Source organism: Lepidochelys kempii, chromosome 1 (genome assembly GCF_965140265.1).
Source record: "Lepidochelys kempii isolate rLepKem1 chromosome 1, rLepKem1.hap2, whole genome shotgun sequence".
Lineage (NCBI taxonomy): Eukaryota > Metazoa > Chordata > Testudines > Cheloniidae > Lepidochelys > Lepidochelys kempii.
This window is the reverse complement of record NC_133256.1, coordinates 342001015-342013868: the sequence shown is the minus strand read 5'-3', so window position 1 is coordinate 342013868 and position 12854 is coordinate 342001015.

Below are 12854 nucleotides of genomic sequence, written 5' to 3'. Positions count from 1 at the left end.
GGATCTGAGCATGAAACCCAGGGGCTGGAAGAGGAAACACATTTTCCCAGTTCCAAGATCATCTTCCTCATCTCCTCTTGAGAACAAGAGGCCAGAAGATGTTGACCTTTCCCTGAAACATCCTGTTCTTCCTCCTTTGAGGACCCCAGTGTCTCCACAAAGAGCTGGATCCTCACATCTCTCTCAAGATCTGTTGTTATCCTCAATACACTCTATCTTGGATCCAGACCCAGATCCTTACCTGGAGGAAGATAGAGGAAGAATGCAGAAACATGTGGCTGCTTTGCACCACCCTTTGGTCCACCTCCTGTAGGCATGTTTCTGAACTCTAGTTGCTGGGAAGACTGGCAGTCCTGCGGCTCATGATCTTACTGGGGGCAACCTCCGGATTTTTTTTCAATTATTCTCTTTGTGGATGAAGAAGTAATGTTTCATTTACAAAGGATCCAACAGTCCAGAGATCCTCAGATCTGACTTCTCCAGATCTGTCAATGCTGCAGATGCTGCAATGCTGCAATACCTGAAATACTGTCTGAGGAAGAAGACAAACAGGGAGCTCCCGTATTTGAGCAGGAGCCTTTGAAAACAGACTGTGAACTGGATTTATCACTGGATGAACATGTGAGTGTGACTTCAGCCTCCTCTTCTTCCAAGGACGCTATGCAATATCATGATTTGGTGATTGCATGGTGTCCACTCTGAATCTGCCTACCGTGCCTGTGGAAGAGACTTCACACCAAAGTTTGATATTCTTGGTACTACTTCTAGGATGGTTTACTACAGCCAGCTACATCTGGCTGGTCTGCATCTGCTTTTTGTCATTAAGTCTCCAGGAAGACTGACAAGTTGTATCAAATATTCTGTAGGGATTTTTTTTACTTTCATACCCATCCCTTACCTAATTCACTGGTAGTGGCTGCTGCCAGTAACAGGGCAAGATCTGGACTACCACACTCCACCCCAGCTGTTAGTGAAGGGAAAAAGATTGATTTGTTGGGGAGAAATGTGGTCTCTTCTTCATTGCTCAGTATTTGGGTGGAAAACTATCAGATAGTCATGGTCCGCTACCAATTCCGTTTGTGGGAGGTGACTGTTTTTTTACAGGACTGACTTGACAACAGAAGAAGGTTGGAGGGCCAAAATGTAGCCTATCCTCCTTTGAAGCATTTCCTCCTATCCTCCTTTGAAGCTTCAGACTCTACTGCCAGAACATTGGCATCTGCTGTGACCATGGGGAGGCATGCTTGGTTTCATTCCTTCTTGCTAGCTCTAGGCACTAGACTTAAGCTAGAGGATCTCCCCATTGAAGGGGAAGGTCTTGTCAGTGAAAAGGTAGACCAATTCCTGGAAAAACTAAAGGCCATGAGATTGATGGCCTGCTCTCTGGGTTTAATTTCCTCTGCTAAGAAGAGGCCCTCAACTCCTTTTTGGTACCAGAGGCAGTCCCATCCCTAATCTTCGTTGTTGCTGAAGTGCTTTTTGTCAAGTCAAAGGCATCAACAATACCAGCATTCTGCAACCCGGATTCACAATCTCTTCCCTTGAGGCTGTGGGTGATTGGACTTTAACTCTGTCTATTCTTGACTGTCATGTCCTTCGTCCATACTAATTAACGCTAGAAAACAGTCTACTAGAAGCTGTACCACTTAAAGTGGACTAGTGATTCCCTTGTACCTGCTTTCATTCCTTGTGTTTTGGACTTAATGTGCTTAAAAAATCTCAGAGGTTATCTAATTCATTGTTCAAAGTTCATTTGGCAGCCATCTCCACCTATCCTACTTTAGTTGATGGTAGGTCACTGTTTGTTTATTGTTTGGTCAAAAGGTATATGAAAGATTTATCAAATGTGTATCCCCCTGTTAGAGATCCTTTCCCTTCTTGGGATCTCAATTTGGTGTTGGTCATGGTGGTAAAATCGCTCTTTGAAGTCATGGCTGAGTGTTCTTTCTGTGGTTTAGCCATCACGTCTGCCAGGAGAGTGTGTTGAATGCCTTTATGGCTGATCCACCATTCACTTCTTTTTGTAAAGACAAGATAGTTCTTAGACGTGATCCCAGGTTTGTACCTAAGGGTGTGTCTAATTTTTTTGTATCAAGTGATACTATTGATTTGCTTCTTTCCCCCTAAGCCTAATTCTAAAAAGGGGAAATCTCTGCTACATGCTTTGGATACCAGAAGGACCCTCACTTATTATTTAAATGGAAACTAAAAGTTTTTGTAAATCCAATATTTTTTGTGTCTTACACTAAAAAACCGTATGGGTTGTAAGGTTTCTTCCCCAGACTTGTCTCTAGATGGATTAAACAATGTATTGTTGAATGCTACATGTGAGCAAAAGTTCCTGTACTTGTTTTGATTTGATCACATTCCACTAGAGCTCTGGCTTCTTCCTTTGCTTGTCTTAGGTAGGTGCCAATTGCTGAAATGTACAGAGCTGTAATGTGGACTTTGGTACACACTTTCATTAAGCATTGTGCTTTGGACTTGGCATCTAGGGCACATGCTTGAGTGCTTCATTCTGTGTTCAGTTAAGACCCTGCTCCCACCTCCAGGCGAGTTTTCAGCGTTGATTACCAGTCTGTCTAATAAATGGGAATATGCAGAGCACTAGAAAAAGAATTGAAGGTTACTTACTTCCAACTGGAGTTCTTCCTACCTGTCTTTTTGCAAACTGGATACCATTAGATTAGGCCTGACTAGAGACTGGGAGTGGTTATGTCATTACAAAACGTAAACTTCATTTCCCCAATACTAATTTGTCCCTACTGTTACTCACACCTTCTTGTAAACTGTCTGTAATGAGCCACTCGCTTACCACTTCAGAAGTTATTTTTCCTCCCTTGGTATCCTGCTGTTAATTGATTTAACTCATTAGACTGACCTGACACTTGGTAAAGCAACCTCCCATCCTTTCATGTATTTATATCTGCTCCTGTATTTTAACTCCATGCATCCGATGAAGTGGGTTCTAGTCCACGAAAGCTTATGCCCGAATACGTTTGTTAGTCTCTAAGTGCCACAAGGACTCCTCGTTGTTTTTGCTGATACAGACTTAAATGGCTACCACTCTGAAACCTGTTCTAGTGGATACCACTAGAAGAGAGCTCTACTGCAAGGCACCACAAGGTGGTGCAGTATTCATAAGTGATTTTTGTTCGACCCACAGGATTTTTGTGAATTGTACAGTTATATTTTGGAAACACATTAAGGGTAGGAGGGAAAGGTTAGATTTTTTTTTTAAAGAGTTGATCCCACTGCCAGAGCAAGGGCTGTGCTCCTGAATTATGCCTTGGCAAAGAGTACAAGACCACATAATATTAATGATGGAAGGACCCAAGTAACATGGGACAACATATTTTGCACTAAAACTTGGATAAAAGATGCTGTTTACTGAAGAGCTTTGGTGGGCTGGGGAAAAAATACTTACGAAGTTTTCAATATGAATAATCTATGAGATGCAGTTCTTAGAGATTCAAAAGAGTGACTTGTGTTAGTGATCAAAGTATTTAACCTGGGTGTTGACGCCAGATTATTTGGAGAGTTCTCAAAATGCACTACTGTGTTGATAACATAGCAGGTTTTAGATAGATGTGGTTACAGTCTGATTCAGAGACTTAAATATTAGTAGTTTATATCTTTAAAATGAGAAAGGAAATTGTTACCTAAGTTACACAAGTAAATGCATGGGATATTTTTGTTTTGCTTTTTAAGGTTCATATTCTGTTTTTTGTTATACAACATAGCACTGACTGTTAACCTTTGACAAAAGGGGAGTCCACTGGAACTAATTTAAAACCTTGAATTAAGATAACGAGTAAGCTTTTGAGATAGTTGCCAGAACAGATTAATACTGTAGGTCCCTGTTTTATTAGTAAAATCAACTGCAATAAGGGCACATACTTCCAACATGTGAATAGCAGTAAGGGAGCATAATTTCAACGTGAATTTCCTGTTTGATACTTCATACAGTGTATAATTTGGCAAAACATCCAGTCTGATTGAACCAGGCAGGATGATAAAGCCTTCTCCTGGGAAGGCAAGGCAATGACTTTCAAATTAAGCACTGCAAATCTAGGTGTCAGATGTTCCCTCTTTAAGTAAGATGTTGTTGCTACTCTTCTCTGAATATCCATATTTCTAAAAGAAGGCAATATGACCACGCACCATCTTATTTTGCAGTAGAGGTTTATCTAGTAGGCGGTGCCAAGCTTTTTGCAACATATAAACTCAGCTAAAAATAGGTTATCTAGACAGTGTATGCTTTGGTTTTTGCTTAAAACTATTCTTTTCATGGCTGGAGGCCAAAACAAAAATGCTTCTAGAACACAGCTGTAGGGGCTGTTCCAGAATACATCACAGATAAAGTTATTTCTAGATCTGTCTCTTGCTTTCCCTGGATTTACACCAATTCAACTTTTTTGATTCTGATGGAGGCACACTGGTGTAAATCTGGAGTATCCCAGTCAAGGTCAGTGGAGTTTTCAGGATGCACACTGTAATACAGAGCGGAATCTGGCTATGGAATTTCAAACTAGTACAGCATCTGATTTATCCTCTGTCTCACTTCCAATTTACACTTGTGTAACTGACTTAAATGCCAGTATGAGGAGTTGGGACCACAGAATTTGTTCACTCTGCTATGCCTATGAGGTCATGACTTTTCAGACTAGTACTTGACTTTAAAGTCTTTAAAAAACAAATAAACAAACAACTGATTCTCCATTGACAGATATTCCACTATACTTGTATAACTTATATGTCAGAAGTGATGGTGGTGAGACGAGAAGGGATAGGTTTGGGAGCAACTATGACATTTGCATCCAGTAGCTCTGTCAGTGTTAAAAAGTACCTTTCTGTTTTCCTAACAAAGGTTATAACAGGAAAGCAGTTTCAATACCAAGTATTGCAAATATCAGGATAGCCACGTATCCAGAAGAATTACTCATGAGAGCAGTTCTTGTAGCATAAGACAGAACAGGAAACTGACTTGTTACTTTATCTAGACAGTTTGAGCCTGAGTCTCTGCTTTGTCACCCGGACATAAAAACAGGGTAAAGGAGTGGAGTATCAGGTCTCTAGTTTGTAAAAGCACAATCTTATAGTCTGAAAAAGTCTTACGGAAAGCGTAGCTGGCTTGTGAACCAAAGCAAAAATTGGTTCTATCACACGGGATTAGATAGGGTTTTCCTATCCAAGCAGTCAAGTGACTCTGACAGCCTCAATCAAGTGATATTAGAAGAGTGCATGAATATATTGTGGTTTTCTGGGGGCATCTATAGAAGCAACTCCTTGGCAGGGCCGGCTCTAGGATTTTTGCTGCCCCAAGCAAAAAAATTTTTGGCTGTCCCCGCTTTTTTTCGTTCCCTTGGCTCCGCCCCAACTCCGCCCCTTCCCAACTCCTTCCCCAAATCCCCGGCCCTGCCGCCTCCTCCTGGCATCCTGCATTCCCCCCCATTGCTTCCTGCGCCTCCACCCCCGCAACCCACCGACCTCGCTCACCTCCGCTCCTCCTGCTTCCCTGAACATGCCGCCGCTCCGCTTCTCCCTCCTCCCTCTCAGGCGAGGGAGAGGTAGCGCGTTCAGGGGAGCAGGCGGAGCGGAGGTGAGTGAGGGTGGTGGGGGGAGCGCAGGAAGTAATGGGGGGGGTAGAGGAACTGCTCCCCACCCCAGCTCGCCTCCGCTCCACCACCGCCGCCTCCCCTGAGCGTGCCGCCGCTTGGCTTCTCCCTCCCTGCGCGAAACAGCTGTTTCGCTTGCGGCAAGCCTGAGAGGGAGGGGGGAGAAGCCGAGCGGCCGTGGCGTGCTCAGGGGAGCAGGCGGAGGCAGAGCGGAGGCGAGCTGGGGCGGCGGGGGCACATTTCTAGGGGCGGCATGGCCGGCGCCGGAACGCCGCCCCTAGAAATGTGCCACCCCGAGCACCTGCTTGTTTTGCTGGTGCCTAGAGCCGGCCCTGCTCCTTGGGCATTGATCCATATCTATTAATTGACATTTAGCTGGTCTCAGGTTCTGGAGTTTGGAGAAAAGATCAATGTTGTTTTGAGAAGGAAAGTTACATGTAGAGCTGAGTTAATGTATAATGAGCTACAAGGATGGGTAGTATGCAAAACGTGGAGTAGGGTTCAAGGCTTTTGGTCATGAAGACAGCACTATATATTATAGATATACATTTTAGAAATGAGAGCAGTGTACTTAATTTGAGTCTGGTTAATTTATACAGAGGTTGGTTGAGCACCTGTTATCACAACCAGAACTGTGCAAGTTAGTGTGGAAGGAGGTCTTGAAAACGTATGCAAAGTCAGGAAAGTATCTTCAGAATAGTTAGCAGAAAGACTATCTTGCTGTTGAATGCTTGAGCAGATAGTGGGGTCATTTAGGGGAATGATGCTTAAATTGGGAAGTATTCAAGGGAACTGGTACTGGACAGGCAAATGCCTGCTGTAATCAGCCCTGATGGCTTACAATCATAAGGCCAAATTCTGTCCCTACTTATGCTCTACTGAAGTCAATGAAATGTATGTTAAGTCACCACAGAGGTTTGTTTATAGTGCCACAACTCTAGGATATTTTAGATTTTGCTTTTTTTCTTTTTCTTTCCCCAGAATTCACTAGCACTCAAAAAGTATGCATTTTCTCCAGTATGGAGCATTGCATTGTTTAGATCTTCTTGAGATGCTTGTTGATAGCCCCAGCTACCAAATAAAATCAAGGGAAATTGGTCTAGGATAGTAATAGTACAACTGTGCCTGTCTTAGGGGTTGTTATACTGCCTATCCCCATATTGGCTAAATGCTTCTTAGGTAAACTAGATTAGCATTGTGTAACAATATGAATGTCACAAGGTGGCTTGCCCCTGTAAATGAAGCAGGTCCAGCTCCCCCTTGCCAGAACAGGTTCTCCCAGTTTGGCCAATTCAGAGGGTGGGACAGCACCTTGGGCAATGAAAGATCAGGGGCAATGTGAGAGGGAGGAGATCAGGTGGGAGCAATCTCTGAGATTTAGTCAGGAAAAGGGGTAGGTGAGAGCTGCCTGAGAGTCAGGAGGCTGGAGACGGTCTCTGGGAAAAGATCTCTGTAAGCGCTCCTTGGAAAGGAGGAGGAATTATCAGGAAGTCAGTGGGCAGATGTGATGGGGTCCCTGGGGTACAACCTGAAACTGGGCTACCTCTGTGCCCCCTTAACTCTCCAGCCTGGGCTGTCTCTCTCAGTGCTTTGCTAGTGACAAGCAACAAACCCCTCCAGGCACTGTTATCAGTCAGCACAACATGTGGAGTCCCGCATTCAGCTAGATTGCATGAATGCTCTCAGAGCCACTCATGAATCCCACGGATAAAGGCACTAGGCAATTCTCCCCCAGTTCCCGTCTGCCTTGCATGCCAGAACTGTACCATCTTGCCCTGATCAGAAGCCTGCTCAGTGTAAGTTTATTACCCAGTCCGCCCCCTCCCTTGGTATGGAGAGGCCTTTGTAATCTGAGCTGACATTTCCCAAGCACTTCAACCAAAACACATTGTTTTAGGTGAAACATAGAACAAATTTATCAGAGATAGTTACCAAAGAAAATAAAAGATGATCACACAGGCTGAATCTTAAACCTTATTACATTAGCCAGTATTTAAATCAAACAGTTTTCCCACCCTGCAGAATGTTACAGTAGAAGTCTTTGCCCTCCCAGCATTCTTGTTGTTTCCAGCATAGGTGGGGGAGGAGAAAGGCCAAAGCATGATGAAACTGTCCGTTATTTTATGTTCTCAGTCCCTGTGCCTGGAAGATACTATCACAGACGTGTCCTGAGTTACAGAGTTGAGCAAATGCCCATTGTGTGATGCTTGGTCAGCCCTCTTACAGTATTGTAAATCCCTTGTTTACAACTCCCCTGCTGATTAATGGTAATTTAACACCTTCCTGGGCTTGGATCACCTCCTTTGTTGTCACTAGCAAATTTACAACATATTTCAGTAATAACCATACAGCAAAATCTCATAACTTCATACACACTAGTGATACACATGGTTTGACAAAATCATGGATTTCAGCATATCATGACCTTTCATATGATATCTTACATGGCATGCTTGTATGAAATATATCATAATTCTGTGATGGGGTGAGTATGGGGGTTCCAGGGTGTATTCTGAGGTACAGAGTGCCACAGCAGTCTAGCCTGCTGGCGTTCAGGAGCCAGAGCCAGTGCTGGAAGGCTGACAAGAGATGAGCTTTAGGAAGCTAGTGGAAGGGGTATCTAGCTGACCTTCCTGAGACAGAAAACCATAGTCAGAGAAGGTGAGAGAGAGCTGAAGGCTAAGAACAGGGAGACGCTTCTTGGCTCTCAGAGCTGGAGGACTGACGCTGGAGGGCCAGAGAAGCCTGAAGTCTGGACATGAGGTGTGTTGAGAGATGTTGGGGCTGGCGGTTGATGGACTGTTGGGACTTGTTTTGTTATGGTTTATGTGCCTGGAGCTCTTATAACAAGTGAACCTCACAAGGGCTGCAAGTATACTTGTAAAGAGGGTTTGGACTATTTCTGGAACTCTGGAAGGGATAACTAAACAGGCGCACCTGTTCCATGGCCTGCTGCAGGAGGTAGCTCCATTTGGGGCCACCATTGACAAGGAGTTGTAAAAAAATCCTTTCCAGTTATGGTGAGAAAGTGTCCTCAGGGAGGAAGGCCTTTAAGTGACCTAAAAGAGGTTAGACTTTGATTAGGCTACTCTTTTCTTGAGTATCATCCCATGTCTTCATAGCTGGACTCCCTAAATTGAGAATGCCTTGTCTCTGGCTCTCTTTTTGTTTACCCCGTCAGAGCATAGTCCTGTAGGATGTCTTCCTGCTGTTGGCACAGGGGTTTGAAGTGAGCTTTGTACCATTGACAGCCGATTCTCCTGCGTGTAGTGTACCATTTATCTGACAAAGTTCATTGGTGAATTAAGGTAACCTACACAGTTGTTGTGGATATGAGCAAAATGAGGCCAAGGTATTGTATATTGTGGCTAACAGGTGATTATGCTATTCTTCAGCATCTTGTCCTTGTACCTGAGGGTCTTGCCTGGTTAGGGCATGCTGGAAATGTAAAAGGTTCAATGTTTTCTGGAGGGAGACCAGTTTGGTTGCTTCCATGTCCTGGTGGGATGGAGGAAATGTTATAATGCTTGCCTGAGTGAGGTTGTGGTCAGACGTGAAGAGAAGAATGTTTGTGTCAAGTATCAGTGGGGTAGCCGTGTTAGTCTGTATCCACAAAAACAATGAGGAGTCTGGTGGCACCTTAAAGACTAACAAATTTATCTAGGCATAAGCTTTTGTGGGTAAAAAAACCCCACTTCTTCAGATGGATATGAAGAAATGGGTTTTTTTACCCACAAAAGCTTATGCCCAAATAAATTTGTTAGAATGTTTGTGGTGTCTCCAGTATCCACTCTTAGGGTTTAGATTGGGTTCAGCCTCTTGTCAATTGACCTTTTGGGTCTGTTGATGTCATGTTTTTTTTTTTTTTTAAATGGCTTTCATGTTGGACAAGAGACTGGATACTAGAGTACTTGGGTTCTGTCTAGATGGAAATTTAAAGTTGCTAAGAACCAATGGGCCTGGGTGATTCCAGAACGGTGCTGGGTAGAATGCAGCAGCTCTGAAGATCTGTAGCATCCAGGCTTCTCTTTTGCCTTGCAAATCAGATGAACACATTAACAGTGTTTGCTTTTTGGGTGGGGCATCTTCTGCATTTAATAACATGGGGAATAGAACTGCCATCTCACTTCTTTTGTTCTTCACTTTGCTTTGTCCTGGGATCTTTCTTGGCTTGTGTCGTATTGAGCAACCTGTGGGGGGACTAGCTGGGCTAAAATGGGATTAGAGTTTAGACCAGGGGTCGGCAGCCTATGGCACACGTGCCAAAGATGGCACGTGAGCCGATTTTTAATGGCATGCTGCTGCCTGCTGGGTCCCAGGCACCAGCCCCGTTCAGCCCGCTGCCGAACCCAGGCCGGCAGAGGGCTGAGCGGGGCTGGCGGCCGGGACCCCGGCAGGCAGCAGCGTGCCATTAAAAATCCTGCCCGCCCCGGCCCACTCTTCTCCACTCCCCCCTTCCCCCCCGCAGCGGCAGGGTGAAGAAGCTTATTCCTGCCAGTTGCTGCTGCAGGGCAGACAAGCTCCCCTTCCCCCGCCGTACTGGGTTCCTGCCCCTCCTCCTCCTCCTCCCTCCCTGCCGCCAATCAGCTGATGGCCCTTGTGGGGAAGGGGGAGAAGCGGAGCTGCAGCGTGGAGGCGGAGAAGAGGTGGGGACGGGGCCTTGGGGAAGCGGGGTGGAATCAGGGCATATCCCCTCCACCCCCCTGCCGTGAGCCACTCTGGGCAGGGGGCTGGGAGTAACCAGGACCAGTAAACCCCAGGACCCTAGGCCACGCGCCCAGCCCTCTGCCCTGACCCCCTCTCAAACACACCCAGCCCTCTGCACTGACCCCTGCACCCCCCACACACCTCAGCCTCCTGCCCTGACCCCTGCACCCACCCATGACCCCAGCCCTGACTCCAGCACCCCCCACACATGCCCTCAGCCCTCTGCCCTGACTCCTGCACCCTCCTCGCACCCCCCACATTCCCACCCCCACCCTGAGCACCAAACAGGAGCTCCTGCACCCCTTGCACCAAATGGGAGCTGCCCAGGTAAGCAGTCCACACCCAAACCTCCTGCCCCAACCCTGAGCCCCCTCCCTCATTCTAGCTCCTGGCCAGACCCTACACCCCAACCCCCAGCCTGCTCCTTCACCCCCAGCCCTGTGCTCAGTGCACTCCCACCCTCAGCTCAGTGCAGAGAGTGAGGAAGAGAATGGGCTAGAACCAGGGAGAAGGTAGGTACCCATTCTATGTGGACAGGGCAGGGCCGGGATCCCAGACTGGTAGCGGGCTGAGCGGGGCCGGCAGCTGGGACCCTGGCAGGCAGGAGCTGGCAGACGGAACCCCAGACCGGCAGCGGGCCGGCGGCGTAAGATCAGCATTTTAATTTAATTTTAAATGAAGCTTCTTAAACATTTTGAAAACCTTGTTTACTTTACATACAACAATAGTTTAGTTATATAATATATCGACTTATAGAGAAAGACCTTCTAAAAACGTTAAAATGCATTACTGGCACATGAAACCTTAAATTAAAGTGAATAAATGAAGACTCGGCCCACCACTTCAGAAAGGTTGCCAACCCCTGGTTTAGACTGTACTACTGCAATCTACTGCCATGCTCTCTTCCTTCCCCAGATTCTACCCCCAGTATAGTCTTGCTTAATCAAATTCTTCTGTTATATTGAAACTGTGCAGCATGAATAACTGCTAACCTCAAACTGTTCAGGTACGTTAATTAAAGAAATCTTGGGCGGGATTTTCAAAAGTGCCAAAGTGACTTCGCAGCTCAAGTCCCAAAACAAAAGTCAGTGGGACTTGTGTTCCTAAATTACTTGGGCACTTTTGAATATTCCACCCACTGTTAACATGAAAATGATCAATTTAACCCAAATGGAGTAAAATCATCTTGGTGAAGTTAACATACCCCTGTGTTTTTCTGCAAAACTTGTAAATTTTTTGCTGAGGTTTTCCTGTTTATTTGTAGCATCACTCCTATTGCTATATGAAAGGAAACTGACTCTCTACAGAGGAGAAACTGTAAATACACAAAGTGTTGCCAAATGCAGATAATGAACAATAGATAAACAGAACTGATTTCTGTGGGAATATTTGCAGAGTAAGGCACTGCTCTTTATAAGTAGAAAGGTGTTAGGATCAAGCCTTAAGAGTTTCCAGGTTTAAGCCCTTAGTGTGGAAAGTGTCATATAACTGTATGGCACTGTATGTAAAAGAGTACTAATACTGTCAAAAAATAACTGTGCCAACAACATCAAAAGTGGGCAGTACTTCTCTCCCTCATCCCCTGCTTTAAATTCTGTTATGAAATTGTTCTTTTTGTAAGTCAGCCAAGTTAGTCACAAGAGTACAAGGGTAATAATAGAAAGTACAGGAGTTTGTGTTGCTTCTATTCACAGTCCTTCATATCCTTCTGTTGAGCATAGTTTTTTTGAAGGCTACTGTTTTTCTCTTTTGGAGTACTTTTTTCTTTCCTTTTTAAAAAAATCCTTTATTGAAATGTGTTTACCCAAGAGTATAATTTTTTTCAAGTATTTTGAGAGTATTTTTGGTACTTGATCTCTTTTGTCTTTCATAAGTAATCTAAGCCAGATACCTCTCGCAACAGGCAAACCCAGTTGCATTAAAGCAACTTGTTTGTGCAGCTACTCAGCAGCAAGTTATGCTCCAGATCTCTTATCACAGGAGAACCAGTGTGGTTTTGTTAGGTTGATGGCAGGACATGAACCTTTTTTCAGGGACTGTGCATCTTCTGTTTGCTTTACCTGGGTAAGGTGTGTCTCTTGAGTGGGGCAATGCAACTCCAGGGAGCTACTGGCCATCTGGCTATTCCTCTCCTGTGGAGGGGCAATGCACCAGCCATAGGAGCTGGATGGAAGAGGAGTGGCTGTGCTGGATTCTCTTCTTGCTCATGTAGATCTCTTCTGCACAGAACTTGGTTACTCTGGATTTATGCTGGGTATCTCATTTGTCATGTGAAAGCAAGGAAATGTGTTTATGGTAGTAACCTCTTTTTTCCTCCCCTGCACTTCCATTTTAAAAAATATTTTTGTGTATTTTGGGATATTGGACAAAGAGTACCAACTGAACCGACTCAGCTTTGCTGCATATAAACTGATGATCAGACTGTAATGACGTTCTCTATTCTGGCAGATAGTTTTCAATGGCACATTGGTGGAGACCTCACACCAGCTTGCTTAGTAATTTCTGTTAAAGAAAATTTGTACAATTGTG